This window comes from Loxodonta africana, chromosome 3 (assembly GCF_030014295.1).
Source record: "Loxodonta africana isolate mLoxAfr1 chromosome 3, mLoxAfr1.hap2, whole genome shotgun sequence".
Classification (NCBI taxonomy): domain Eukaryota; kingdom Metazoa; phylum Chordata; class Mammalia; order Proboscidea; family Elephantidae; genus Loxodonta; species Loxodonta africana.
Window position 1 is genome coordinate 141941171 of NC_087344.1, and position 27933 is coordinate 141969103.

At 39.3% G+C, this 27933-nt stretch overlaps 1 long non-coding RNA gene across 1 annotated transcript; it reads right to left on the minus strand.

Moving 5' to 3' along the window:
• Positions 1 to 972: 972 nt before the first annotated feature.
• Positions 973 to 26764, minus strand: LOC111752890 (uncharacterized). The gene is made up of 3 exons (XR_002787786.2): positions 26721 to 26764; positions 14738 to 14897; positions 973 to 1583 (listed from the first exon to the last, which is right to left on the minus strand). It is a non-coding gene; the product is annotated as an uncharacterized LOC111752890 (long non-coding RNA).
• Between the last annotated feature and the right edge of the window lie 1169 nt (positions 26765 to 27933).

The window sequence follows — 27933 nt, forward strand, 5'->3', positions numbered from 1 at the left end:
AGGTGAATATCATTTAAACTCTGTGGACCACTTGGGCTTGGACAGGAGCTGCTTCTGCCCTAGGTTCCAAGCTTAGGGAAGCTGGCAGATTATTTTTCTCCGTTCGTTAATTTGTCCCTTCTCTAAGGCTGGGAGAAGGGCTCAGAGTGCACAGCAGAACCTATCTCAGGCCCATGGAAATTGACTGTCACAGAAGCCAACTCGGAGAAGAGGGAGGAGGGATCAGATAGATGGGAGAGAGTTCTTTCAAAAGGGGGGCTATTAGGTCTGCACAGTAAATTAGACAAAATCACTTATCTTGTGCTGAGAGCACTGTTTTTTGCTAACTTCAGAGGCATGTGTAGATTCTGTGCTGCTGTCCCTCTGTGGCTCTTAAGACTGCATCCTGAATGCTACCTCTGGCCTTGCCGCAGTCACGCCAGAGAATTGCAGCTGTGCCGCTTCACTCGCCTTCTTTTGCTGAAGTAACTGCACCCCAAACGCTACGGCCAGCTCCACCGCAGTTGTCCCAGGGGACTGGGGCTGAGGGGTACCCGTTCCTGCCGAGTCAGGTCCAGCAACCCCTCAGTGCTTCTGCTCCATCTCTCCCTCCTCCTGCCACTCAGTCCGATCTGTTAAGTTTGCCTTTGGTGTTCAGAGTTCCTAGCTTGTCATATATATAATGGATTCACTTGTTTTTCAGGTCTTTGTTGTAAGAGGGACCACTGGAAGCATCTGACTACTCTACCATCTTGGCCCTGCCCGATACTTCTGTATTATATTTTTGATATGATGCTGAATTCTATTGGCTAGAATTTTGTTCAGAATTTTTGCATGTATATTCATGAGAGATATTGATCTGTGATTTTCTTTTTTTGTGGTGGTTTTGCCTGGTTTTGGTATCAGGGTTAAGCTGGCTTCATAGAATGAATTCGGAAGTATCATTTCCATTTCTGTGTTCCAAAAAAATAATCTGAGTAGTATTGGTGTAAGTGCTTCTCTAAATATTTGGTAGAATTCTCCAGGGAGCACAGTTATTACCGATACATCAAATACTCTAATGTGGTAATAAATTCTTCTCATGTAGCCATCAATAATTCTCATTTTTCATCTCTTTGATATCAATTGATGGCTACAAACTATGGATTAGAAAACTAAGTCTTAAGTAGCTGTTATCCAAGTTGATCAATGTGTCTCAATAATAACTCATTTTTGCTCAGAACAGTATTTACAGTAACTTCGTTTAATTTACTAACAGTGAAAATGTTCATATCATCACCATAACCTCCCTATTTTTGATAATAATTACAATAATAAGACAAAATAACCCTCATTGTACGTATTCAAATGTAAAATGAATCATTTTAGGGCACATTGCTGAAATGAATCTTGAACACATGCATTTTCATAAAATATATACCATATCTATGCTTTATGCTTTAAAGTAAGAAATGTTAGTATTACTAATATAAAAATGAAAATCAAATTGACTATCTTAGGAATAAACAGCTTACCAAAGTGGATCAGCCTTAGCAGCCTCACGAAATAAAATAATACACAGGCTAAAAACTCCAACCACTAAACCTTGACATGTGGATACCACCCTGAAATGAAACAAAATACATACAAAGATTTCAGATCCTTTGCACCAAACTTTAACTCATTCTGGCAAGACATTTAGCCTTCTTAAAAAGTTATATCTAGAAGCATTTAAATATCACAGTGGAATATACCTGGGAGCACAATAGCAAATTGCCATTTTGAAATCCAAGGGCCACACTTTACTTTGGAATTAATGACAAAAAGAATGCCCGTGACTGCAGTCCCCTGCTAGGAGACCGAGGAATCACTGCTTGGTGAAGAGCTCTAAACCAGAAGCATATGTGATAAAGCAGTTGATGGAGTTTTGTACAGAGAGGTGGCAACTGGTAAGCCCACTACCCAGCACCCAGCTCCCACCTCCATCTCCAACAGCATCACTGCAGGCTGAGTTCTCTGCTCTTTAGGAAATCAGTTGGGAATGCTTCCTAATGTACTGGCCCTAACCACTTCCTTATCCTTGAACGAAGCCGTGGTGGCACACTGGCTAAGAGATCAGCTACTAACCAAAAGGTCAGCAGTTCAGCAGCTCACATGCAGCAGCTGCTCCTTGGAAACCCTATGGGACAGTTCTACCCTGTCATATTGGGTCGCTATGAGTTGGAATTTACTGAAAGGCAACAGGGTTGATTTTTTTGTTTTTGTTTGTTTGTTTGTTTTTGCTATAGTTAAAAGAGAATTCAGATGGATCATGAAATGAAGATGTATTACCTGGGAGATCTCAGTTTTAAAGGTACACCCATAGGCATTAATTTACTTGATTTTTGTAACAAAGACATGAGAAAGCTAGGGCAGCTATTATTAGTCCTTATTTTACAATATTACAAAAGCACTTATGAGTAGAGAAATTGAGGCCTAGTTTTAAAACAAGCACTCAGGTGAAAGCAAATTGTTCACAAGAACCAGGTCCAGTTTTCTTTTATAGAAGGAATAAGGTTTAAATGAGAAACATCAGTTCCTATGAACATATCCTGCTAATTAATAATTTAATGACTCAAACGATACCCAAACTCTATGATGTGCCACTGAAAGATCTACATGTAGGTTACTATGTAGTTATCCACACAGGGAAGTTTTTTATCCAACAATTTAGGGCTTCTCACATCTTGATTGAGTTTGCAAGTAATGAAGTTGTCTTTTCTCTTCATTAGAATACAAGATGAAAGGAATAGCAAAGCTTTTTCTCTATAAATTACAGGTGTGCAATAAATATCTCTCTAAAATACGACCCCAGATCTTTAAGTATAACTGAAATGTGTCAACCAAGATAAAGCTTGATGTTAGAAAATCTCTTAACATGAAAAGCCAACATATTTTATCTAATAGATGACATGTTTCTAAATAGATGAGTGTAATCATATTAAATCAAATATTATTTTAAGTCTCAAAAAATCTAATTTAAAGGCACCCCTTCTTTGCAATACCAAGGGATCATTGTGAAGTGTGAGTACTTAGGCCAATTTACCTGACTTACAAGTCTGGAATTTTCATGCCAAGCATACCTGTGTTCCATTTGGTATAGCAAGAGAAAAACATAAACTCTTTGATGATTAAATGAAACACTCCATCTAAGTCACCCTATAGTCAGCTTTCTGTTGCCATTCAAAAATTGTATGAGAAAAAAAAAAAAAAAGCATAGCCTCTCTTACTAACCAGTTTTAGTGTTCAATAACCTTAAGTCCAAAGGTTTTCTTTCAGAAGAATTTTCTTTGTTCCTGATACTCACGCATCAAATTCTCTTTTCTGTTGAGATACTATATGGTAAATGGAACGGATTATAAGCCCTCAGCTGATGGAAATCGCATATAATTCATTAAAACAAAAAAACCTGTTGCCGTTCAGTCGATTACAACCCAGCAATCCTATGGGATACAGTAGAACTGCCCAATGGGGTTTCCAAGGAGCAGCTGGTAGATTCAAACTGCAGACCTTTTGGTTAGCAGACAAGCTCTTATCCACCACACCAACAGGGCTCCTATAATTCGTTAGAGGACAGATAAATGTAACGTGGACCAAACAGCTCCCATTTTAAGGAAGAGGAGAAGCAGACACCCTGTGCTAACATACTATTCTATATTAAAAGTCTATACTTTGACACTTCTCTCTTAGTAAAAATTTCGTGTCTTATTCTTTAAAATTAGATTCCTGACAAAGAAAAATGTAAATTCATTAGTGTCTAAAAAGAAATACCAAAATGCTGCCCAAGATTAATATATTTCAATTTTTCTTCAAAGAAAATGAAAAAGAAATGCTTATGCTTACGAAAAGACACTGGTTTCCTAGGAAATAATCAGTGATCCTTCTTACAACAGTTATTTAAACTTACTGATTTAATCGTTCACAAATAGTCTATTACCAATAGAAATGATATAGCTTAAATAAACAGGAGAGTTAAATTTTAAAGCAGTAAATGTAAAATTAGGATTATTTCTACACGATGGAACTTTCTAATCCATATGACAGCAACTGGATAAAAATAAGAAAATATTAAAAATTTAAGATTATATTTTTATGTGTAATCTACAAGTATGTAACAATTAAACACAACAACTTCTCATTGATAATAAAACTATAAGCCCTCAAGTGTACATTTTCTGGTGAGGTTTTTCCTCCTATCTTTTTTCTGTTAGATGGCTTAGACCACCCATTGTTCAGAGACTTTTTCCTGATTACTGGGAAGAACTATGTGTGCTGTATTGATCCACCTGTTTCAAGATTGGAGGCTGGGTTTCAAGACATGAATGTGTACTTTACTCAAATCGTAGCCAATTTTTTCCCTTTTTTCATTCTCTCCCTCACAGTTGGAGTGGGAAGCAGAAGTAACTCTAAAGTATGAGAAAGACAGAGACAGAGAGAACACACCATTTAAATAGCTAAACGAATTTTACATAATCCCATGCTCCTTTTTTCAAATAAGAATCCAGTTTCCCAAATGGTAATTTCCTGCAGCATAGAATGGCAGTGATAAGGCTAAATATGTAAAGCATTTTAAATTTCGTTGTTTTGTTGCATTTTAGTGTGCATCTACCTCTCTATACCCTCCCTATTTCTTTGACATGAAGCTACCCAGGTGAAAGCTGGGCAATGAATCAGGAAGGCGGAAGAAGAGTTGACACCTTTGACTTAATGGTCTTGTCAAAGAATAGTGAATATACCATTGACTGCTAAAAGAACAAATAAATCTGTCTTGAAAGAAGTACAGTCAGAAAGCTCCTTAGAAGCAAGGATGGTGAGACTTCTTCTGACATACATTGGACATGTTATCAGGAGGACTTAGTCCCTGGAGAAGGGTATCATGCTTGGTAACGCAGGAGACCAATGAAAGAGAAGAGGACCCTCAAAGAGATATACTGACACAGTGGCTACAAGAATGGGATCAAGCATAACAGTCTTGAGGATGGTGCGGGACCAGGCAGTGTTACGTTCTCATGTACATAGGGTCGCTATGAGTCAGAACCAACTTGGCAGCACCTAACAACAACAAGATTCAAAACCGTTTCGCCTACCCTAAGGACAGTGAAAAAGAAATGGAGAGCTTAAATTGGTAGCAGAGACTGCACGCCCCTAGTTTCCACTCTTTCTTCTATTTTCCAGCATTCCATCTATCTTTGCATGTACGAAAGAGTTTAAAACAAATAATAGTCACTACCTTTATTTAGTACAGTACATTTCAACAATACAATCCGTGCTATATTTTTTTAATAATTTTTATTGTGCTTAAAGTGAAAATTTACAAATCAAGTCAGTCTGTCACATATAAGCTTATGTACACCTTACTCCATACTCCCACTTACTCTCTCCCTAATGAGTCAGCCCGCTCCCTCATTCCAGTCTCTCCTTTTGTGACAATTTTGCCAGTTTCTAACCCTCTCTACCCTCCTATCTCCACTCCAGACAGGAGATGCCAACACAGTCTCAAGTGTCCACCCGATACAAGTAGCTCACTCTTCATCAGCATCTCTCTCCAACCCATTGTCCAGTCCCTTCCATGTCTGATGAGTTGTCTTCGGGAATGGTTCCTGTCCTGGGCCAACAGAAGGTTTGGGGACCATGACCACTGGGATTCCTCTAGTCTCAGTCAGACCATTAAGTCTGGTCTTTTTATGAGAATTTGGGGTCTGCATCCCACTGTTCTCCTGTTCCCTCAGGGGTTCTCTGTTGTGCTCCCTGTCAGGGCAGTCATCGGTTGTGGCCAGGCACCATCTAGTTCTTCTGGTCTCAGGATGATGTAAGTCTCTGGTTCCTGTGGCCCTTTCTGTCTCTTGGGCTCATAGTTATCGTGTGACCTCGGTGTTCTTCATTCTCCTTTGATCCAGGTGGGTTGAGACCAATTGATGCATCTTAGATGGCTGCTTGTTAGCATTTAAGACCCCAGACGCCATATTTCAAAGTGGGATGCAGAATGTTTTCATAATAGAATTATTTTGCCAATTGACTTAGAAGTCCCCTTAAGCCATAGTCCCCAAACCCCCGCCCTTGCTCCGCTGACATTCGAAGCATTCAGTTTATCCCGGAAACTTCTTTGCTTTTGGTCCTGTCCAGTTGAGCTGACAGTCCATGTATTGAGTACTGTCCTTCCCTTCACCTAAAGTAGTTCTTATCTACAAACTAATCAGTAAATAACCCTCTCCCGCCCTCCCTCCCTCCCTCCTCGTAACCACAAAAGTATGTGTTCTTCTCAGTTTATACTATTTCTCAAGATCTTATAATAGTGGTCTTACACAATATTTGTCCTTTTGCCTCTGACTAATTTCACTCAGCATAATGCTTTCCAGGTTCCTCCATGTACTGAAATGTTTCACAGATTCGTCACCGTTCTTTATCGATGCGTAGTATTCCATTGTGTGAATACACCACAATTTATTGAACCATTCATCCGTTGATGGACACCTTGGTTGCTTCCAGCTTTTTGCTATTGTAAACAGAGCTGCAATAAACATGGGTGTGCATATATCTGTTTGTGTGAAGGCTCTTATATCTCTAGGGTATATTCCGAGGAGTGGGATTTCTGGGTTGTATGGTAGTTCTCTTTCTAACTTTTTAAGAAAACGCCAGATAGATTTCCAAAGTGGTTGTACCATTTTACATTCCCACCAGCAGTCTGTATAAGAGTTCCAATCTCTCCGCAGCCTCTCCAACATTTATTATTTTGTATTTTTTGGATTAATGCCAGCCTTGTTGGAGTGAGATGGAATCTCATCGTAGTTTTAATTTGCATTTCTCTAATGGTTAATGATCGAGAGCATTTTCTCATGTATCTGTTAGCTGCCTGAATATCTTCTTCAGTGAAGTGCGTGTTCATATCCTTTGCCCACTTCTTGATTGGGTTGTTTGTCTTTTTGTGGTTGAGTTTTAACAGAATCATATAGATTTTAGAGATCAGGCGCTGGTCGGAGACGTCACAGCTGAAAATTTTTTCCCAGTCTGTAGGTGGTCTTTTTACTCTTTTGGTGAAGTCTTTAGATGAGCATAGGTGTTTGATTTTTAGGAGCTCCCAGTTATTTGGTTTCTCTTCGTCATTTTTAGTAATCTTTCGTATTCTGTTTATGCCTTGTATTAAGGCTCCTAATGTTGTCCCTATTTTTTCTCCCATGATCTTTATCGTTTTAGTCTTTATGTTTAGGTCTTTGATCAACTTGGAGTTAGTTTTTGTGCATGGTGTGAGGTATGGGTCCTGTTTCATTTTTTTGCAAATGGATATCCAGTTATGCCAGCATCATTTGTTAAAAAGATTATCTTTTCCCCAATTAACTGACACTGGGCCTTTCTCAAATATCAGCTGCTCACATGTGGATGGATTTATGTCTGGATTCTCAATTCTGTTCCATTGGTCTATGTGCCTGTTGTTGTACCAGTACCAGGCTGTTTTGACTACTGTGGCTGTATAATATGTTCTAGAATCAGGTAGAGTGAGGCCTCCCACTTTCTTCTTCTTTTTCAGTAATGCTTTACTTATCCGGGGCTTCTTTCTCTTCCATATGAAGTTGGTGATTTGTTTCTCCATCACATTAAAAAATGTCATTGGAATTTGGATCAGAAGTACATTGTATGTATAGATGGCTTTTAGTAGAATAGACATTTTTACTATGTAAAATCTTCCTATCCATGAGCAAGGTATGTTTTTCCACTTAATGTAGGTCCTTTTTAGTTTCTTGCAATAGTACTTTGTAGTTTTCTTTGTATAGGTCTTTTACATCTTTGGTAAGATTTATTCCTAAGTATTTTATCTTCTTGGGGGCTACTGTGAATGGTATTGATTTGGTGATTTCCTCTTCAATGTTCTTTTTCTTGATGTAGAGGAATCCTAGTGATTTTTTATGTTTATCTTATAAACTGCGACTTTGCCAAACTCTTCTATTAGTTTCATTAGTTTTCTGGAGGATTCCTTGGGGTTTTCTGTGTATAAGATCATGTCATCTGCAAATAGAGATAATTTTACTTCTTCCTTGCCAATCCGGATGCCTTTTATTTCTTTGTCTAGCCTAATTGCTCTGGCTAGGACCTTTAGCACAATGTTGGATAAGAGCAGTGATAAAGGGCATCCTTGTCTGGTTCCCGTTCTCAAGGGAAATGCTTTCAGGCTCTCTCCATTTACAGTGATGTTGGCTGTTGACTTTGTATAGATGCCCTTTATTATGCTGAGGAATTTTCCTTCAATTCCTATTTTGCTGAGAGTTTTATCATGAATGGGTGTTAGACTTTGTCAAATGCCTTTTCTGCATCAATTGATAAGATCATGTGGTTTTTGTCTTTTATTTATATTGTGGATTACATTAATGGTTTTTCTAATATTAAACCAACCTTGCATACCTGGTATAAACTCCACTTGGTTGTCGTGGATTATTTTTTTGATATGTTGTTGTATTCTATTGGCAAGAATTTTGTTGAGGATTTTTGCATCTATGTTCATGAGGGATATAGGTCTGTAATTTTCTTTTTTGTGGTGTCTTTACCTAGTTTTGGTGTCAGGGATATGCTGGCTTCATAGAATGAGTTAGGTACTATTCCATCATTTTCTATGCTTTGAAATACCTTTAGTAGTAGTGGTGTTAATTCTTCTCTGAAAGTTTAGTAGAACTCTGCACCGAAGCTATCCAGGCCAGGGCTTTTTTTTCTTTGTTGGGAGTTTTTTGATTACCTTTTCAATCTCTCTTTTTGTTATGGGTCCATTTAGTTGTTCTACTTCTGATTGTGTTAGTTTAGGTAGGTAGTGTTTTTCTAGGAATTCATCCCTTTCTTCTAGGTTTGCAAATTTGTTAGAGTATAATTTTTCGTAATAATCTGATATGATTCTTTTAATTTCAGTTGGGTCTGTTGTGATATGGCCCATCTCGTTTCTTATTCGGGTTATTTGTTTCCTTTCCTGTATTTCTTTAGTCAGTCTGGCCAATGGTTTATCAATTTTGTTAATTTTTTCAAAGAACCAGCTTTTGGCTTTGTTAATTCTTTCAATTGTTTTTCTGTTCTCTAATTCATTTAGCTCAGCTCTAATTTTGATTAGTTGTTTTCTTCTGGTGCCTGATGGATTCTTTTGTTGCTCACTTTCTATTTGTTCAAGTTGTAGGGACAGTTCTCTGATTTTGGCTCTTTCTTCTTTTTGTATGTGTGCATTTATCAATATAAATTGACCTCTGAGCACTGCTTTTGCTGTCCCAGAGGTTTTGATAGGAAGTGTTTTCATTCTCTTTGCATTCTGTGAATTTCTTTATTCCCTCCTTAATGTCTTCTATAACCCAGTCTTTTTTGAGCAGGGTATTGTTCAGTTTCCAAGTATTTGATTTCTTTTCCCTAATTTTTCTGTTATTGATTTCCACTTTTATGGCCTTGTGGTCTGAGAAGATGCTTTGTAATATTTCGATGGTTTGGATTCTGCAAAGGTTTGTTTTATGACCTAATATGTGCTCTATTCTAGAGAATGTTCCATGTGCACTAGAAAAAAAAGTATACTTTGCAGCAGGTGGGTGGAGTGTTCTGTATAAGTCTATGAGGTCAAGTTGGTTGATTGTAGCAATTAGGTCTTCCATGTCTCTATTGAGCTTCTTACTGGATGTCCTGTCCTTCTCTGAAAGTGGTGTGTTGAAGTCTCCTACTATAATTGTGGAGGTGTCTATCTCACTTTTCAGTTCTGTTAAAGTTTGTTTTATGTATCTTGCAGCACTGTCATTGGGTGCATAAATATTTAATATGGTTATATCTTCCTGGTCAATTGTCCCTTTAATCACTATGTAGTGTCCTTCTTTATCCTTTGTGGTGGATTTAAGTTTAAAGTCTATTTTGTCAGAAATTAATATTGCTACTCCTGCTCTTTTTTGCTTGTTGTTTGCTTGATATGTTTTTTTTCCATTTGAGTTTTAGTTTGTTTGTGTCTCTATGACTAAGGTGTGCCTCTTGTAGGCAGCATATAGACAGTTCATGTTTCTTTATCCAGTCTGAGACTCTCTGTCCCTTTATTGGTGCATTTAGTCCATTTACATTCAGCGTAATTATAGATAAGTATACTGTTGTCATTTTGATGCTTTTTGTGTGTGTTGTTGACAATTTCATTTTTTCACTTACTTTTTTGTGTTGAGAGGTTTTTCTTTGTAAATTGTGTGTTCCTCATTTTCATAGTATTTGACTTTATGTTTGCTGAGTTGTTATGTTTTTCTTGGTTTTTATTTTGAGTTATGGAGTTGTTATCCCTCTTTGTGGTTACCTTAATATTTACCCCTATTTTTCCAAGTTAAAACCCAACTTGTATTATCCTATATCGCCTTGTATCCCTCTCCATATGGCAGTTCTATGCCACCTGTATTTAGTCCCTCTTTTTGATTATTGTGATCTTTTACATATTGACTTCAATGATTCCCTGTTTTGAAAGTTTTTTTCTTTTTAAAATTAATCTTAATTTTTTTTTGTGATTTTCCTATTTGAGTTGGTATCAGGATGTTCTGTTCTGTGACCTTGTGCTGTGCTGGTATCTGATATTGTTGGTTTTCTGACCAATTTCCTTTAGTATTTCTTGTAGCTTTGGTTCAGTTTTTGCAAATTCTCTCAGCTTGTGTTTATCTGTAAATGTCTTAATTTTGCCTTCATATTTCAGAGAGAGTTTTGCTGGATATATGATCCTTGGCTGGCAGTTTTCTCCTTCAGTGCTCTATATATGTCATCCCAGTGCCTTCTTGACTGCATGGTTTCTGCTGGGTAGTCTGAACTTACTCTTATTGATTCTCCTTTGTAGGACACCTTTCTTTTATCCCTGGCTGCTTTTAAAATTTTCTCTTTATCTTTGGTTTCGGCAAGTTTGATGATAATATGTCTTGCTGATTTTCTTTTTGGATCAATCTTATATGGGGTTATGAGCACCTTGGATAGATATCCTTTCGTCTTTCATGATGTCAGGGAAGTTTTCTGCCAACAGATCTTCAACTATTCTCTCTGTATTTTCTGTTATCCCTCCCTGTTCTGGGACTCCAATCACACACAAGTTATTCTTCTTGATAGAGTCCCACATGATTCTTAGGGTTTCTTCATTTTTTAAATTCTTTTATCTGATTTTTTTTAGCTATACTGGTGTCCATTCCCTTGTCCTCCAGATCCCCCACCCTGCATTCCAATTGCTCGAGTCTGCTCTTTTGACTTCGTATTGAGTTGTCTAATTCTGTAATTTTACTGTTAATCCTTTGGATTTCTTAATGCTGTCTCTCTATGGATTCTTGCCGCTCATTAATTTTTCCACTATGTTCTTGAATAATCTTTTTGATTTCTTCAATTGCTTTGTCAGTGTGTTCCTTGGCTTTTTCTGTAGATTAACTTATTTCATTTCTGAGGTCATCCCGGATGTCTTGAAGCATTCTGTAAATTAGTTTTTTATATTCTGCATCTGGCAATTCCAGGATTGTATCTTCATTTTGGGAAAGATTTTGATCCTTTAGTTTGGGGAGTTGTAGAAGCAATCATGGCCTGCTTCTTTATGTGGTTTGATATCGACTGCTGTCTCCAAACCATCTAAAAGATATTGTAGTGATTTATTCTATATTTGCTCACTGTCTTATCTTGTTTTGTTTTCTTTCAATATACTTAAATTGGCTACTGGATTGCGCTGTCTTGATTGTTGTAGCCCTTGAATCACTTACGTCCTATTACCAGGTGGTTTGGGCTGTTACCAGATATATAAGCCTAAGAGTCCATTCACTATTCTTGAGTAGAATCTGATTTTGGGTCATCAAGTGTGTGGTGCAGACTGTCACCTATCCACCTAGAGGAGTGGTGGTGATAGTTGTGTGCACCAGATTCTAGTAGCAGCAGGCGGTCACACTCCAGGGGGGGCAGGATGCTGACAGGCTTCCCCCAAGTGCCAGAGAGGTAGGTGTGTCTCTATTCCTAAAGTACTTTGGTGGGTGGGCTCTGCAGCTGTACCTTAGGCCCCCAATGAAAGTACCTCTACAGATTGGTAGATGTCACCCTCCTTAGACCCCTAAGGCAGGAGACTAGGTGGTCTGGGGGGAGCTTCAGCCCTCAGTTCCCTGTTGTGGGTCAGTGAGGACTCTGTTGAATACGCAGAGATATCAGACCTGGGAAACTTGTCTTTCCAGTAATCCGCTAAAACAATTACAGTCAGATCCCTATCAGGAATGGCTTTGCATTATAATAGCCACCTTGTTCCCTGTAGGGATGAAAGCCCAAGACTGTGGATCACAGATGCTTGGCTGGAGCTGGTTCTGTGTTTTTAGTCCAGTTAGGGAAGGATTTTTGGTCCCAGGGTTTTTTGTAGCTGCTTCTCTCAGGCCAGGAGAATGGGATAGGGAAAGACCAAAAAAAAAAAAGGAGAGGGAGAGAGAAAGAAAAAACACAGCACACTTCACTCTCTGGCTCAGGAAATTCCAATGTTAATGAAGCCGCCTAGGAAGGGGAGGGGAGGGTTCAGATAAATAGGAGAGAGTAGCACCCCGGAATATAGACAAAGTTACTTATCTTGCTTGGGATGACTGTTTTATCTGAGATTCTGTGTAGCCTGTGTGCATTGGCTGGGTTGAGGTTGCCCCCGAGGGTCAGGCCCACGTCCTGTGCTTGTGCTGTCTCGGAAGCCGTGGTTAGTTCCTCTGCTCCCAGTCCAAAGCCCAGCGCCAAGGTTCCCCGGCTGACACGCCACTCTCCAGGCTCCAAAACCAGTTGCTGCCTCCCGGTGATTTCTCCTTCTATCAGCCGCGTCACTGCGCTGCCTGCGTGCACTGGCTGGGCTTCCCCCGAGGTCACTTCTGGGGACTAGGGCTGCGCCCCATGTTTGCGCCATCTCAGGCTGCCGAGCTCAGCTCCCCTGCACCCAGTCCAAAGCCCAGCGCCAAGGTTTCCTGACTGGGACGCTGGCTCCAGGCTCCAAAAACAGTCGCTGCTTCCCCATGGTTGTTCGTTCTCAGTCTCTTTCACTCAGGTCAACTCTTTAGATCTGTGTTTGACGGTCAGGGTTTGTAGATTGTCATGTATGTGATCGATTCACTTGTTTTTCCAAGTCTTTGTTGCAAGAAGGATCCGAGGTAGCTTCTACCTAGTCAGCCATCTTGGCCCCACCTCCTGTGCTATATTTAAGACAAAAAAAACTTACCTTTCATTTTTCAAACACATGTGGAGAAATGATTTTTGGTTGTTGGACAAGAACTATAGCATGTATGAACCAGACAAATCATTACAATGTTCACAAGAAAATAAATAAAGTCTTATTCACATTATGAGTTGTAAAAGTGGATGTCTGAAAGTTGGAAACTGGCTAAATGTTTGTCAGCAAATGAATGGATAAGCAAAATGTGGTACGTACACAAATAGAGTATCACTCAGCCATAAAAAGAAATGAAGTCTTGATACCACGACATGGACAAGCCTTGAAAACATTACGCTAAGTGGATTAAGTCAGAAGCGACAAATATTGTATGATCTCACTTATATGAAATATCTAGAACAGGCAAGTATATAGAGCTCAAGGTTTCCTAGTGGTTACCACAGGCAGGCAGGATGGTGCAGGAAAGGAAGACATAATGCTTAGGGGACACTGAGCATCTTTTAAGGATGATGAAAAATTCAGGAACGGTGAATGATGATGTGATGCTTGAACAACGTGATGAACACATTTAGTGTCATTGAACTGTACATGTGAAAAAAAACTGATGAAAATGCATGTTTCATTTACCACACACACACAAAAAAAAGTGTATGCCTACAAAAAAAATTGACTCAAAGATAGGGAATTTCAGGTCAAATATGATCTTTCTGAAATACTTAGGCATGTGGCAGAAGTTCTGTAATTCTAAAAGGAAAAGTCAAAGAAAATCAATTACAGCAATCTTAAAGACTTGCTGAATTCATTTTACAGTTAACATTAACTTCAACTAAATAACAACAAAAAAAATTCCCACAGTGGCTGTCACACACTGACGTTTGCAAATGCACAGCCATGTCTGAGCACATGAAATGCTTTAAAGGAGGTCAAGCAGTCATCAGAGTCATTTGGTGTTTGAAACCTTGTGAGAGATTAATGAGTTGCAGAAAAAAAGAAAATGTTTAGCCAATTTATCAAAAAACTCCAGCAGACTTCTGCATCCTTAGCTATCTTGTTCTTTACCCATTTTTTTTTCATTAAGGAAAATCTAAAAAGCAATTCTTAACTTTAAAATTACATAGCAAAAAATACATTCTGAATGGCTCTGAAAGGTAATGAAAATATATTAGAAGAAAGATTCGGATGCACTGATCATGCCCTGTATTCTCTGGTGTGTACTATTTAACTGCCCTAAGCCAAGTACTATGTACAGGCTGCTCACAATGCCAAGGCATGTCTTCTTCTGTTATCACTTCCAAAGAACATGTGTTTATCTTGAACATTCCAGAAAAGAAGACAAAACAGTAGTCTTAGACAGCTGGTGTCTAACTTGAACCGTCCGATGCTTCCCCAGAAAGTTAAATAATTTCATCTTAACACTTTTTGATGTAAAAATTTTTTTAAATGTCTGGTATGACATCTACCTACTTCTTTACTTTTACTCCTAAGGTCAAATAACAACACCTGACCTTAAAATTTGTTACATCCTCAATGAAAAATACTCTTTTGAGATATTTGAGATAGCTACTTTATGTCACAAAAGTAGTTGTTTTTTTTTAAGTTAATCAGTTACATTTTTATTTGCTTTACCTTAAGTTCCATTTAATCTTCTCTTCCAAGCTGAGATCCTTAAAACATTGAGAAACTTTTGCTGAAAACCAAGAACTTACAAAATGGAAAATAAGCTGATAGATGACAAAGCTGGCAAAAATAGTACCTAGGTTAATGATGGTATCCATATTTCTTCAATCTGTTAAAAGAAATGATAGATATAAATTGCTATCTCATGATAAATCAACACTGAAAATTGCTTGCATTTTAAAGAGTATATAGTTTTAGTATTTTTTTTAAATACAAAGAAACTGTAGGAATTTTAAGTTTTTTGTGTTTCTTCGCCTTTACCAGCTATTTGTCATGTGTCTTACATTTGTATTTAAAATAAAAGAGGGGGAAAAATCTGTTATCTTAAAAATCTGAGTGTTATAAATTTTAGAAGACAACTTTAACATCATGAGATTCAGAAATCATCTAAGTCTTAAAGTTTAACATTAATAGGAAATCTGAAGTACTATAACTGAAGATATCCTTTTAGTAATATTATTTTTTATTAAACTTAGGAAACATCAACTGAATTCTCTACACCTCAGTTTCCTCAACTATAAAATGAAAGAGTTGGTTAAATAATTTCTCAGGTATAATTTAAGCTAAAAGTCGTAAGATTAATAACATTATTTGTAAAATCAAAACAAACAATAATTACCAAATAAAAACTAATTTATAGAAGCACAAACAATATCAGAACAAAATTAAAGTTGTAAGAATAGCACAGTCTTAGAAAAGAACCATACTACTTACTATTTAAATTTGTATTTAACTTCTAAAAAATATTCCGCAGTCACATGTATGTTTGGACCAAAAATCCTCCATGGTTTTTATTTGGTTCCGAAGAGCCTTAGTAACATTCAGACCAAAAAAATATGGTAATGCATTTGCTCATGTCCAGCAAACAGAGCATTTCTATGGCTCCATCTTTGAAGGAGCTGACCCTCAAATGAAGTGAATCAGTACACATTTCCAGCTGCCTAATGTGAAGAAGTAAAGCCACCTACTGAAGCCAATTCGCTAGAGAAAAATCAAGTCACTGACTGGACCAGCAATAACCCTACTTCATTCCCTTCCAACCAGGATGTCATGATAAGGATCGGTCTCCCACAGGCCCCTTCCAACAGACCTCATGTGTCTATAACGAATTCTTTCCTCATTCTGTTTTCTGTGCTCAGTAAAAATACAGATAGTACAGTTCTTCTCATTGTGACTCCATTAACTATATTGCTCATTTACTTTTTTAAAAAATTCAACACATGTGGATTGGGTAATAAAATTTTTAGTTTGAAGTCTTTTAGCCTAAGTTTAATAGTAACCAAATAATACATAAAGGTTTTGTACACAAATTTTATTAAAATCTACTAAGTGAGGTATAAAGGGGAAATGTTCTTTCTAACTAAAGCAAATAGGGGTTTGAAGGCCAGCGGGGGGCAGATAAATGCAGAAAATGAAGTCAGTCCTCAGAGTAGAGTGGAGAATCTGTTCCTAACTAGAGGGATGGTTTCTCTGAGGGATTTTGTCTGCTCGCTGCTGGTACTAGAGGGGGGCTGAGCACAGTCAGCTCATATATTTTTGTTAAAATTTAATGTATACCGTGAGCATTTATTTCATAAATGTTTGTTAAAAGTTATACTATAAAACAGTTATATAGGTATCATGTAGCGTCCATTTTATGAACTGTTAATTTAACTAATCCAGTAAAAGGCACTCAATTTACCATTAAGATATTCATCACACCCAGAAAAACCCAGTCTTCGTTATACTTTCAATTGACTTACTTTCAGTTAAGTCTTTGGGGTGTATGTCAAGAGTCTCCCTTGCAAACATGTTTCATTGAAAACTACATAAAGGGCTCCATACACTCAAGTTGCGGTTTCCATAAAAGGCTCCACACAGACAGAAGCAAATAAAATTGTTTTGCTTCTTATTAAGGAGCTGCTTGCTTAATCAGGCATGCCAAATCTGAGACTAATCTGGGGATTTTTTACACATCTCCCCAGGAAACCAGTGTTTCTGGCACAAAGAAATTGCCCCTGTTCATTCACTTTAGGACACTGTGTCAGGCAAGGAAAATGGTAAAATACAAAGAAAAAAAAAAAGATGCTCACTACTAAAGTAGATGAAGGGCCTTTGAAAGCTGGGCAATTGCTGAACACAGGAATACCCAGTAAAAGTGGAAGAGCACGGGACCTAGTTCACACACCTCTACACGTGGCTAGTAGCTGGCAGAAGGCTGGGATACGAAGTGCCATAGAAAGGACAGCTGAAACAAATATGGGAAATATTTCCGTGGCACTTTTACACGGGGAGTTTCTAAACACGAACTTCACAACATTAGCCCATCCTGAGTCACAGGAATCATGAACACCAAAGAAACCCTTCTAGGGACGTGCTGAAAGCCATGATGTTTGTGCTTTTACCACCCCCCCCCACCCCCCACCGCCCATCCAATTTATATAAACTTGAATGTGAGCTGGTTTCTCAGTAGGGAAGAACATGAAAAGGCTTGCTGTACACCTCTCAGCCATGAGCTTTTGAAAGCCAGTCTCTTCCTGGCAGGAGGACTGCCAGGGACAGGGCTGACTCAGTCTTCACTTCAGCTTCAGTTCATCCAACACTTGTCATGTGCCTACCGTGTGCCAGACACTGTGCTGGTGCCCAACACAGACCAGGAACCTGCGAACCGCCCAACAAGGAAGCAGGCATACCGACCATCACCACAGAAAGCTGTAGTTCAGGATACTGAGGGAGCATGCCCTGCTTTCCACTGGATAAATACCCAGCAGAGATGACCAGCAGGTAAGTCCAGAACCACCAACCTGGGAACACAGTAACAATTACTTGCATTTCCCCATGTTTCTTGTTCCCTAATAGTATAGGCGTTCCTTAGGGAGAAGGTCAGAATCACTGGTGCAAATACCCTAATGTAAACAACCACACTCCTTCACTGTGTGATGCTACTTCCAGGAGAGAACCACTGCTGTAGGGTTTAGCAATAAATACTCTTAAAAAGAGGGAGAAAGGTCTTGCACGTTAGTCTTTAGGGGCAGCAAGTAAGGCGAAGCTGGGAAGAATGCCTCGATCATACTTAGCATTCTTTTTCCCATCCCCAGTAACTTCCCTTTCCTATTTGTACATTGATTCCAAACGTCCACCGCCCTCATATCTCCAGCTCTCCTTCTCTGTAACAGATGAGGTTTCTTCCCATTTCGCCAAGAAAATAGAGGCTATCTGGCATGAACTCCCTCCACTTGTCAATGCTTACCTCCCTCCCTCCAGGACTTCTTCTCAGCACAATTTCTACACTGCTTATTGTGTGCTCCCAGACCCTGCCATCCCCCAGTGCACCAGTCCTGGAAGGTCACCTGCCCACTAGATGACTCCATCTGGGTGTCCTGAAGGCCCTGCAGGCTTCTGCTGTTGTTGAGTGGGCTCTGACTCATGGCCACGTTATGTATACTAGAACAAAGTGATGCCCTGTCCTATGACATCATCATGATCTTTGGTATGTTTGGGCCCATTGTTGTGGATAGTGTGCCAATCCACCTTTTAAGGGTTTCCCTCATTTTCACTGACCCTTTGCTTTACCAAACATGATGTGTTTTTCTAGAGTTTGGTCTTTCCTAATGATGTTCCCAAAGTAAAGTGAGTCGAAGTTTTGCCATCCTCACTTTTAAGGAGCGTTCTGATTCTATTTCTTCCAAGACTGATTTATTCATTCCTCTGGCAATCCACGTAAATCCAATATTCTTCTCTAACACCACAATTTGAATGCATCAATTCTTATCCTATCTTTCTTTTTCATTGTCCAGCTTTCACATGCATACGAGGCGATCGAAAAGGCCATGGCTTGAGTCAGGTGCTATATGGCCCAAACTAAACTTTACCCCAAACCAGCCCTTCCTCCCATTCCGTATATTAGTGAATGACGCTCTGATCCAAACACTTCCCCATCTTCCAATCTAACACAACCAGTCAGCCCTGACTCCTTCCTATTCCTCACTTACACAATTAATTGAGTGCTACATCCTGGTATATAGAAGAATGCCGAATGAAGCATAACTTGATTCTGGAGTGGTTCTGAAAGTTTCTCGTGATAATTTTGTGATTAATAAAAAGAAGTATGGGCTGGATAGCAAAAGTAGGTAAATCCAGAGCCAACTGAATAACTAGAAGCAGAGTGTAGATCATGGTCTGAAGTAGACTTGAGAAATATCTCCAGCTTTATTCTATCGGGTTTTCTCTTCTGGGTGCCCTTTCAGTGACTATTTTTACAAAGACATGTTTACTTACTCTGCATATGACACAGAGCTGGGAAAGACAGCTAATATCATGGGTAACAGAATCAGGTTTCAAAATTATCTACATAAACTGAAATAATGAATCCCAATCAGAAAGATGTAATGCAACAGGAATAAAAGGCAACACCTTTTACACAGCAGTCACTTTGTATACATGATATGATATTCATCAAGCACCTAAAACAGTATATGGCATTTTTGCTATTGGTAAGTCTCTGCTTCTGCTTCCACTATCATCCATCTCAAGCAGCATGCAGGCTATGGAAATTAGTGGTCTGCTGTCACTCCAGCCAAGGTAAACAACACTGTCCTCTAGACACTAAACTCATCCCTGTTTTCTTCACTCAGTGCTCAAAATGAAGTTAGCCGGTACTGCCACTGCAGAAATCTATCCTTGCCATCCTCCACATGTCTGTCAGTTTGTCGTACTGTGGGGGCTTGGGTGTCGCCATGATGCTGGAAGCTATGCCATTGGTATTCAGATACTAACAGAGTCACCCATGGCAGATAGATTTCAGCTGAACTTCCAGACTAAGACAGACTAGGAAGGAGGACCCAGCAACAGTCTAATTCTGAAAAGAATTAGCCAATGAAAACCTTATGAATAGCAATGAAACATTGTCTGATATGGTGTGGGAAGATGAGTCCCTCAGGTTGGAAGGCACACAAAAGACGACTGGGCAAGAGCTGCCTCCTCAAAGTAGAGTCAACTGTAATGACACGGATGGAGTCAAGCTTTCTGGGCGTTCATCTGCTGATGTGACGTGATTCAAAATTAGAAGAAACAGCTGCAAACATTCATTAATAATCTGAACATGGAATGTATGAAGTATGAATTTAGGAAAATTGGGAAGGGTCGAAAATGAAATGGAATTCATAAACATTGATATCCTAGGCACAGGTGAGCTGAAATGGACTGGTATTGGCCATTTTGAATCAGACAATCATATGGTCTAACATGCCAGGAATGAAAACTTGAAGAGAAATAGCATTGCATTCATCATCAAAAAGAACATTTCAAGATCTCCCCTGAAGAACAATGCTGCCAGTGATAGGATAATATCCATACACCTATTTTTTTTTTTTACAAAGAAGGCCAGTTAATATGACTACTATCCGTATTTACCCACCAACCACTAAGACCACAGATGAAATAGAAGACTTTTATCAGGTTCTGCAGTCTGAAATTGATCGAACACGCAACCAGGATGCATTGATAATTACCGGTGATTGAAATACAAGAGTTGGAAACAAAGAAGGATCAGTAGCTGGAAAATATGGCCTTGGTAATAGAAATGATGTTGGAGATCACATAACAGAATTTTGTAGGACCGAAGACTTCTTCATTGCAAATACCCTTTTGTACTAACACAAATGGCGACTATACACGTGGATCTCACGAGATGGAATACATAGGAATCAAATCGACTACGTCTGTAGAAAGAGACGATGGAAAAGCCCAATATCATCAGCCAGAACAAGGCCAGGGCCCACTGTGGAACATACCATCAATTGCTCATATGGAAGTTCAAGTTGAAACTGAAGAAAATTAGAACAAGTCGATGAGAGCCAAAGTATGACCTTAAGTATATCCCACCTGAATTTAGAGACCATCGCAAGAATAGATTTGGCGTATTGAACACTGATGATTGAAGACCAGATGAGTTGCAGAATGACATCAAGGACATCATCCATGAAGACAGCAAGAGGTCATTAAAAAGACAAAAGGGAAAAAAAAGACAAAAATGGATGTCAGAAGAGACTCTGAAACTTGCTCTTGAACATCGAGAAGCTAAAGCGAAAGGAAGAAACGATGAAGTAAAAGAACTGAACAGAAGATTTCAAAGGGCCTCTCGAGAAGACAAAGTAAAGTATTGTAATGGCATGTGCAAAGAGCCGGAGATAGAAAACCAACAGGGAAGAACAAGATCAGCATTTCTCAAGCTAAAAGAACTGAAGAAAAAATTCAAGACTCGAATTGCAATAGTGAAGGATTCCATGTGGAAATAGTAATTGACACAGAAAGCATCAAAAGAAGTTGAAAGGAATACACAGAGTCATTATACCAAAAAGAATTGGTCGACGTTAAACCAGTTCAAGGTAGCATATGATCAGGAACCGACGGTATTGGAGGAAGAAGTCCAAGCTGCACTGAAGGAATTGGCAGAAAAACACGGCTCCAGGAATTGACCGAATGTCAATTGTGATGCTTCAATAAATGAATACATTGCTGGAAGTGCTCACTTGTATATGCCAAGGAATTTGGAAGACAACTACCTAGCCAGCTGACTGGAAGAGATCTATACTTATGCCTAGTTCCAAGAAAGGTGATCAAACCGAATGTGGAAATTACCAATGTCATTAATATCACACACAAGTAAAATTTGCTGAAGATCATTCAAAAGCGACTGCAGCAGTGTATCTACTGGGAACTGCCAGACATTCAGGCCAGATTCAGAAGAGAATGTGGAACCAGGGATATCAGTGCTGATGTCAGACAGATCCTGGCTTAAAGCAGAGAATACCAGAAAGATGTTTACCAGTGTTTTATTGACTATGATAAGGCATTTGACTGTGTGGATCATAACAAATTATGGATAACATTGCAAAGAACGGGAATTCCAGAACACTTAATTGTGCTAATGAGGAACCTGTACATAGATCAAGAGGCAGTTGTTTGAAAAGAACAAGGGGATATTGCATGGTTTAAAGTAAGGAAAGGTGTGCATCAGGGTGGTATTCTTACACCATACCTATTCAATCTGTATAATGAACAAATAATCGAAGAAGCTGGACTGTATGAAGAAGAACATGGCATCAGGATTGGAGGAAGACTCATTAACAACCTGCGCTATGTAGATGACACAACCTTACTTGCTGAAAGTGAAGAGGACTTGAAGCACTTAATGATGAAGTGCTTTAAAGACCACAGCCTTGAGTACGGATTACACCTCAACATAAAGAAAAAAATCCTCACACCTGGACCAAAAAACAACATCATGATAAATGGAGAAAAGATTGAAGTTGTCAAGGATTTCATTTTACTTGAATCCACATTCAACACCCATGGAAGCAGCAGTCAAGAAATCAAAACATGCTTTGCATTGGGCAAATCTGCTGCAAAAGACCGCTTTGAAGTGTTAAAAAGCAAAGATGTCACCTTGAAGACTAAGGTGTACCTGACCCAAGCCATGGTATTTTCAATTGCATCATATGCTTGTGAAAGCAGGACAATGAATAAGGAACACTGAAGAAGAACTGATGCCTTCAAATTGCGGTGTTGGCAAAGAATGCTGAATATACCATGGACTACCAAAAGGACCAAGTCTGTCCTGGAAGAAGTACAATCACAATGCTCCTTAGAAGCAAGGATGGCAAGACTATGTCTTACGTACTTTGGACATGTTATCAGGAGGGATCTGTCCCTGGAGAAGGATATCCTGCTTGCTAAAGTGCAGGTCACCTAGAAAACAGCTACATCCTGGGCCTCTCCTCTCAGTGCCCTGAAGATTCTTCTGCAGCCCTCTCAGGTAGTGGCTTTCTAGGCTCTCACACTTTGGGGTCAGGTAGCAGTCCTAGCATGTTTGCTTCTCCTGGCCCCCTTCAAGTCTTTGCCCCAACCCTTTGTGAACACCCATATGCTTTTTGGTCCCTCCATCCAGTTATACCACCCTCTCCCCATCCTCAGTGGTATCATATTTCAGCCTTCCAATCACTTTCTCCCATCCAAAGACTCAAAGACCCTGGTTAACTGATGTCCTCAAGCTATGCCACCAATCTCCAACCCTCCACCCTCATACTCAGCAGATAATCCTCACCCTACTTCACACATACATAAATAGAAGCCAACATATGAAAACTCTCAATATCCTGCTACCAACCATAAAAACTACCTACATCTTCACCCATCTGCCCTCCTTCCCACCTATACAATAGAGGTGTTACCCTCCTATCTAAGGCCAGCCTCTCCACGCGTGCACTTTAGATCCATCCTTTCCGGCGTTCTTAAGGAAACTTTCACTCCTCATCATCCCTTATTTTCTCCTCTTCAATTGTCTCCTTCTACTGAGTTTTAAACATTCTCAAGTTCCTGACAAAAACAAAATTCAGCAGGTCTACAGCCTCTTCTCCAATCCTATTTCTCTTTTCATATATATATATATATATATATATACACACACATATAAATATTTCTCCCTCCTCTCCCATTCTCTCTATCCCTTTGCAACCAAATTTCTAAAAAGGTTTGTCCCTTTCAGTCTTCACACTTCACACATTCCATTCTTGTTCCCACCCTTATCACACTACTGAAACAGCCATTGCCAATGCTAAGGTCAACACCAGTGACTTCTATGTGCAGCCTTCATGTCATCTGACCTCTCAGCAACAGCAGACACTACCGATCATTTTCTCCTTGAAACACGTTCTTCCCTGTGCTCCTATAACACCACACTTCTATTTTCCTCCCACCTCCCTGGCCACTCCTTTGACACCTCTGCAGGCTCTTCTTCATCTACCCGCCATTAAATAACACAATTCCTTGAGGTTCAATCCTAAACCTTCTCCTCTCTACTCACTTCTTATGTGATTCCATCTCCACTTGCAGCTTCAATTACCACTTACGTGCAGGAAAATCTCCAGTTTAAATATCCATCCCAGATCTCTCCTCTGAGCTTCTGACTACTTGTCATTACCACAGGACATCTCAAAGACACGTCAAACTCAACAAACCCAAACCAAACTCATGACCTGCCTGCTAAACTTGGTCCTGTTCTAGGTTCTTCATTTCAGTGGATGGTGACTGTGCATCCAAGTTGGACAGCCAGAACCCTAGGGGGTCACCCTCGATAACTTACTTTCTCCAGCTTCCTACTCCGATGCCATATGCAGTCCACCACCAAGTTCTATGGATTCTACTTCTTTGTTTCCTGGTGCTGCTGTAACAAAAATACCACAAGCAGGTGGCTTTAAAGAACAGAATGCCTATTTTCTCATCGTTTAAGAGGGTATAAGTCCAAATTCATTGCAACAGCTACAGGGGAAGGCTCTCTGGCTCTCTCTTTCTCTCTCTCTCCCTCTCAATCTTTCTCTGTGTAGACTCTGGGGGAAGAACCTTGTCTCTTTCAACTTCTGTTCCTAGGTTCCTTGGTGATCTTCATGTGGTGTGGCATATATCTTCTCCCATCTATGCTCCTTCCACTGCCTAATCTGCTTTTTTATATCTCAAAAGTGATTGACTTAATATATACCCTATACTGCTATGGCCTCATTAACATAACAAAGAAAACTCTATTGCCAAGTGGGATTACAGGTATAGGAGTTAGGATCCCAACACTTATTTTTCGAGAACACAATTCAATCTCTAACACCTCCTATATAGCTCACTAAAGGATCCCCTTTTCTCAAGCTATTATCATCACTTTTCTGGATTGCTGTAATGTAGCCTCCAAACTGGACTTTTCAGTGTAAAATCAGACTGGAGGGCTCCAAGCAGGATCTTTTCTAAAAGCTGTCCCCAGTCATGTCACCTCCTTACTTGTCCCCAACTTAAAAACCCTTCATGGTTTCCCAGTGCTCATAGGAGAGGACCCCACCTTCTCCAGCCTTAACTGGTACTTGCCTTCGCTTGCTGCACTCCAGCTAATGTGACCTTCTTTCTGTTCCTTAGCTGTGTTGTGTTCCCTCTCCACAAGGTCTCTGCATATATACACACATAAATCTCACTCTTGCCCTGCCTCTCCACTCCCATGTTAACTCCCATGCATCCTTCAGCTCAGTGATCAATCCTCACTTCCTCAGGGAAGCCTTCTCTGAGCTCCTTCAACAGGTCAATCCTTTCTTGCCATTATATGACCTCATGGTAACTTGTGACTCTCCATTATACGTGCAATTTATATATATTATATATATATATATATATATATATATATTTTTTTTTTTTTTTTTTAATCCCTTCTCCCAGTGGAATGTGAGCCCCATACAGGGGGGAACCATTGCCTGCTTTCCCCTCACCATTGATCCCAGTTCCTACCATACAGTAGGTCCTGAATAAATGTCTGTTAAATAAAATAACAACCAACAACAAATTAATGCACATTCATACTCTTGTATGCACTTTCCATTCTGCTAATATCTCACCTGCAACAGGTGCCTCATTTTACCAGCGTAATCTGTAGTACTGGGAAAAGATTTTCTAAACTGTCAATCCCACTATTACAGCATGTAAATACAATAATTAACTTCAAAAGGACTCCCACCTCCAAATACGTCCAAAGAGTACCAATATTATAAATGAACTAATATCGGGTATAGGTCCTGGGGTGGGGCAAAGGGTTGGTGCTCTACTACTACCCTAAATCTTGGTGGTTCACATCTACCCAGTGGTACCATGGAAGTAAAGGCCTAGCAATCTGCTTCTGTTAATATTACAGCCCAGAACACCCTATAGGCAGCTCTACTCTGTAACACATGGGGTTACCATGAGTCGAAATTGATTCCATGGCAACTAACAACAATATTGGGTATGATATTTCATCTCTCTATTCCAAATTTCTTACAATACACAGTGTGCTAAAAAGTTTCATGAGTGCATATAACGATCATCTGTACCATATTTTCCTAGTCTTTTCAAATCCAGAAGTACATAGTTACTGCTTTATCTACCATCATCAGTAGCCCTAACATTCTAGGATTAAAAAGTTTCCACTTGAAAACTAAGTCATTTGTAAATGAAAACATGCCTGTTAGAAATGAGTTATTTACCCAACAACTAGCCAAACAAAAAAGGCCCAATCGAAAACAGACATACATAGCCCACACATGTTCTGTTTTTTGTTTGCGGTTTCATATGGGTGGCACAGTGCAGTTATCTGTCTAAATGCTCATGAAATATCAATAACTGACCTAGAAATATTAAAATCCCTTGGTGAAAAATAACTATCACACTACCCACTTTTGACTTTTCATTCCTGTAAAAACTGTTAAGCATCTAATACATGCAAAGCATTTGGCTAACTGCTGGGAGGTTTTGTTTTTTTAAATTCTGCACTGAGCCTTATTTTTAAAAAAGTTGGAATTATGCACAAAAATATTCCATTTCTCTTTCTTTTTGGAACACCAAGTTCACAACCATTAGCATTAGTGTGAAAGTCTGTATGAAGCCAGCTGCTGAAAACAGTCAGAACGACTATAAATCCTTTAGTATTCATGGTACTGCTTTGACACGGAATGGAAAGAAAATGAAACTGAACCAGGGAAAGGCTGGTTACGTTTTACTCCTTTTCTATGATGCTACTTAAGTTTGAACGAGGAATTCCCCGTGGCTGTACAAGAGATTTCTCCATGGTTCCTCCCTGCCAGGTAAAATACTAAACTCTGAGTAAAGGTAGCCTTTCTCCACATTTTGATTCTCCACTTCCCATTCCTTTCTCCTCCAAGAGCAAATAACAGGATTCAATTTAAAGAGAAACTATTCAGTTCTGCCTGCTACAGACCCTGGGTTTGACAACCCTCCCAGTCCCAAAACATTTTTTTTTAATTATGGCTTATAAATTTGTAAAATTATTATAACAAAGAATAAAATATTTAAGGTTAAGTATTCATACATTTCTAACTGGCCTTTATTTTCCCCAAAATACTATGCTATGCAATGTAATAATTAGACTCACAGGAGATTGTTGTTCTTGTTAGGTGCCATCAAGTCGATTTCAACTCATAGTGAACCCGTGTGACAGAGCAGAACTGCCCCAGAGGGTTTTCTAAACTATAATCTTACAGGAGCAGATTGCCAGGTCTTTTCTTATGGAGCTGCTAGATGGGTTCATATCACCAATTTTTGGTTAGCTGCCAAGTGCATAACTGTTGGGCTTAAACCCTGTTCTCCAAACTAGACTCTGTGAAGGCCAGCCACTCCCAGTGAAAACGTATCCACACTCAAGGGCTATAGGGTAGCCTATGGCCCCAACTGCTAACAAAACAAAGATAATTGCCAGTTAATTCATACTGCTACAAATATCTTTAATCCATGTTTCCCTTATGTATCATGGTCCTCTCTTCTTACACCCTATATTAAATGCCTTCTAAGTAACTTGTTTTTCAAATTTTCTTAACACACACAGAGAACTTCTGTTTTTCAAATTTTCATATCTCAACACACACATACACAGAGTACTCCTGCACTATATATTCTGCTTGTTCCTACCAGTCAACAAGGTTTTGTAGAGTCTCCCTTTCTACAGTCGGTGGGGAAAAGTAGGTTTCTTGATATAGTCCCTACCTGATGCTGACACGGCAGAGGTGGGGTTGCCTCAACTCCTTAACCTCTCGCTGAGAATTCCTGCTCTTTTAAAACATACGTTCTCCTCAGGGCTGCCCACAGCACTTGATCAGTTCTCCCTCCCACTATAGAATATTTTTTAATTGGCATTTTAACAAACTTTTATTCTTATTTTCCGAGTTAAGTTTATTAGAACTTTTCCATGTTCTAACTTTTAACTTAAGAAAAAAGAAACTATAATTATTCTATTTCATGCCAACTTGTTTATCTTATTTAAAAATGTCTGTTTTATCTTTATTTCTTTATTTGGGATTTGTTATTATAATGCCTAACAAGAAGGGAAGGAGCCCTGGCAGCACAGTGGTTAAGAGCTCGGCTGTTAACTGAGAGGTCAATAGTTCAAACTCACAAGCCACTCCTCAGGAGAAAGATGTAGCAGTCTGCCCCTGTAAAGCTGTCTGCTCTTGGAAACCCTATGGGGCACTTCTACTCTGTCCCATGCTTGCTATGAACTGGAATCGACTAGACTGCAACGGGTTGGGTTTCTTGGTTATTTTACCCACCTGGAGATGCCTCAGAAGACAGGCCTGGCGATATGCTTCTGA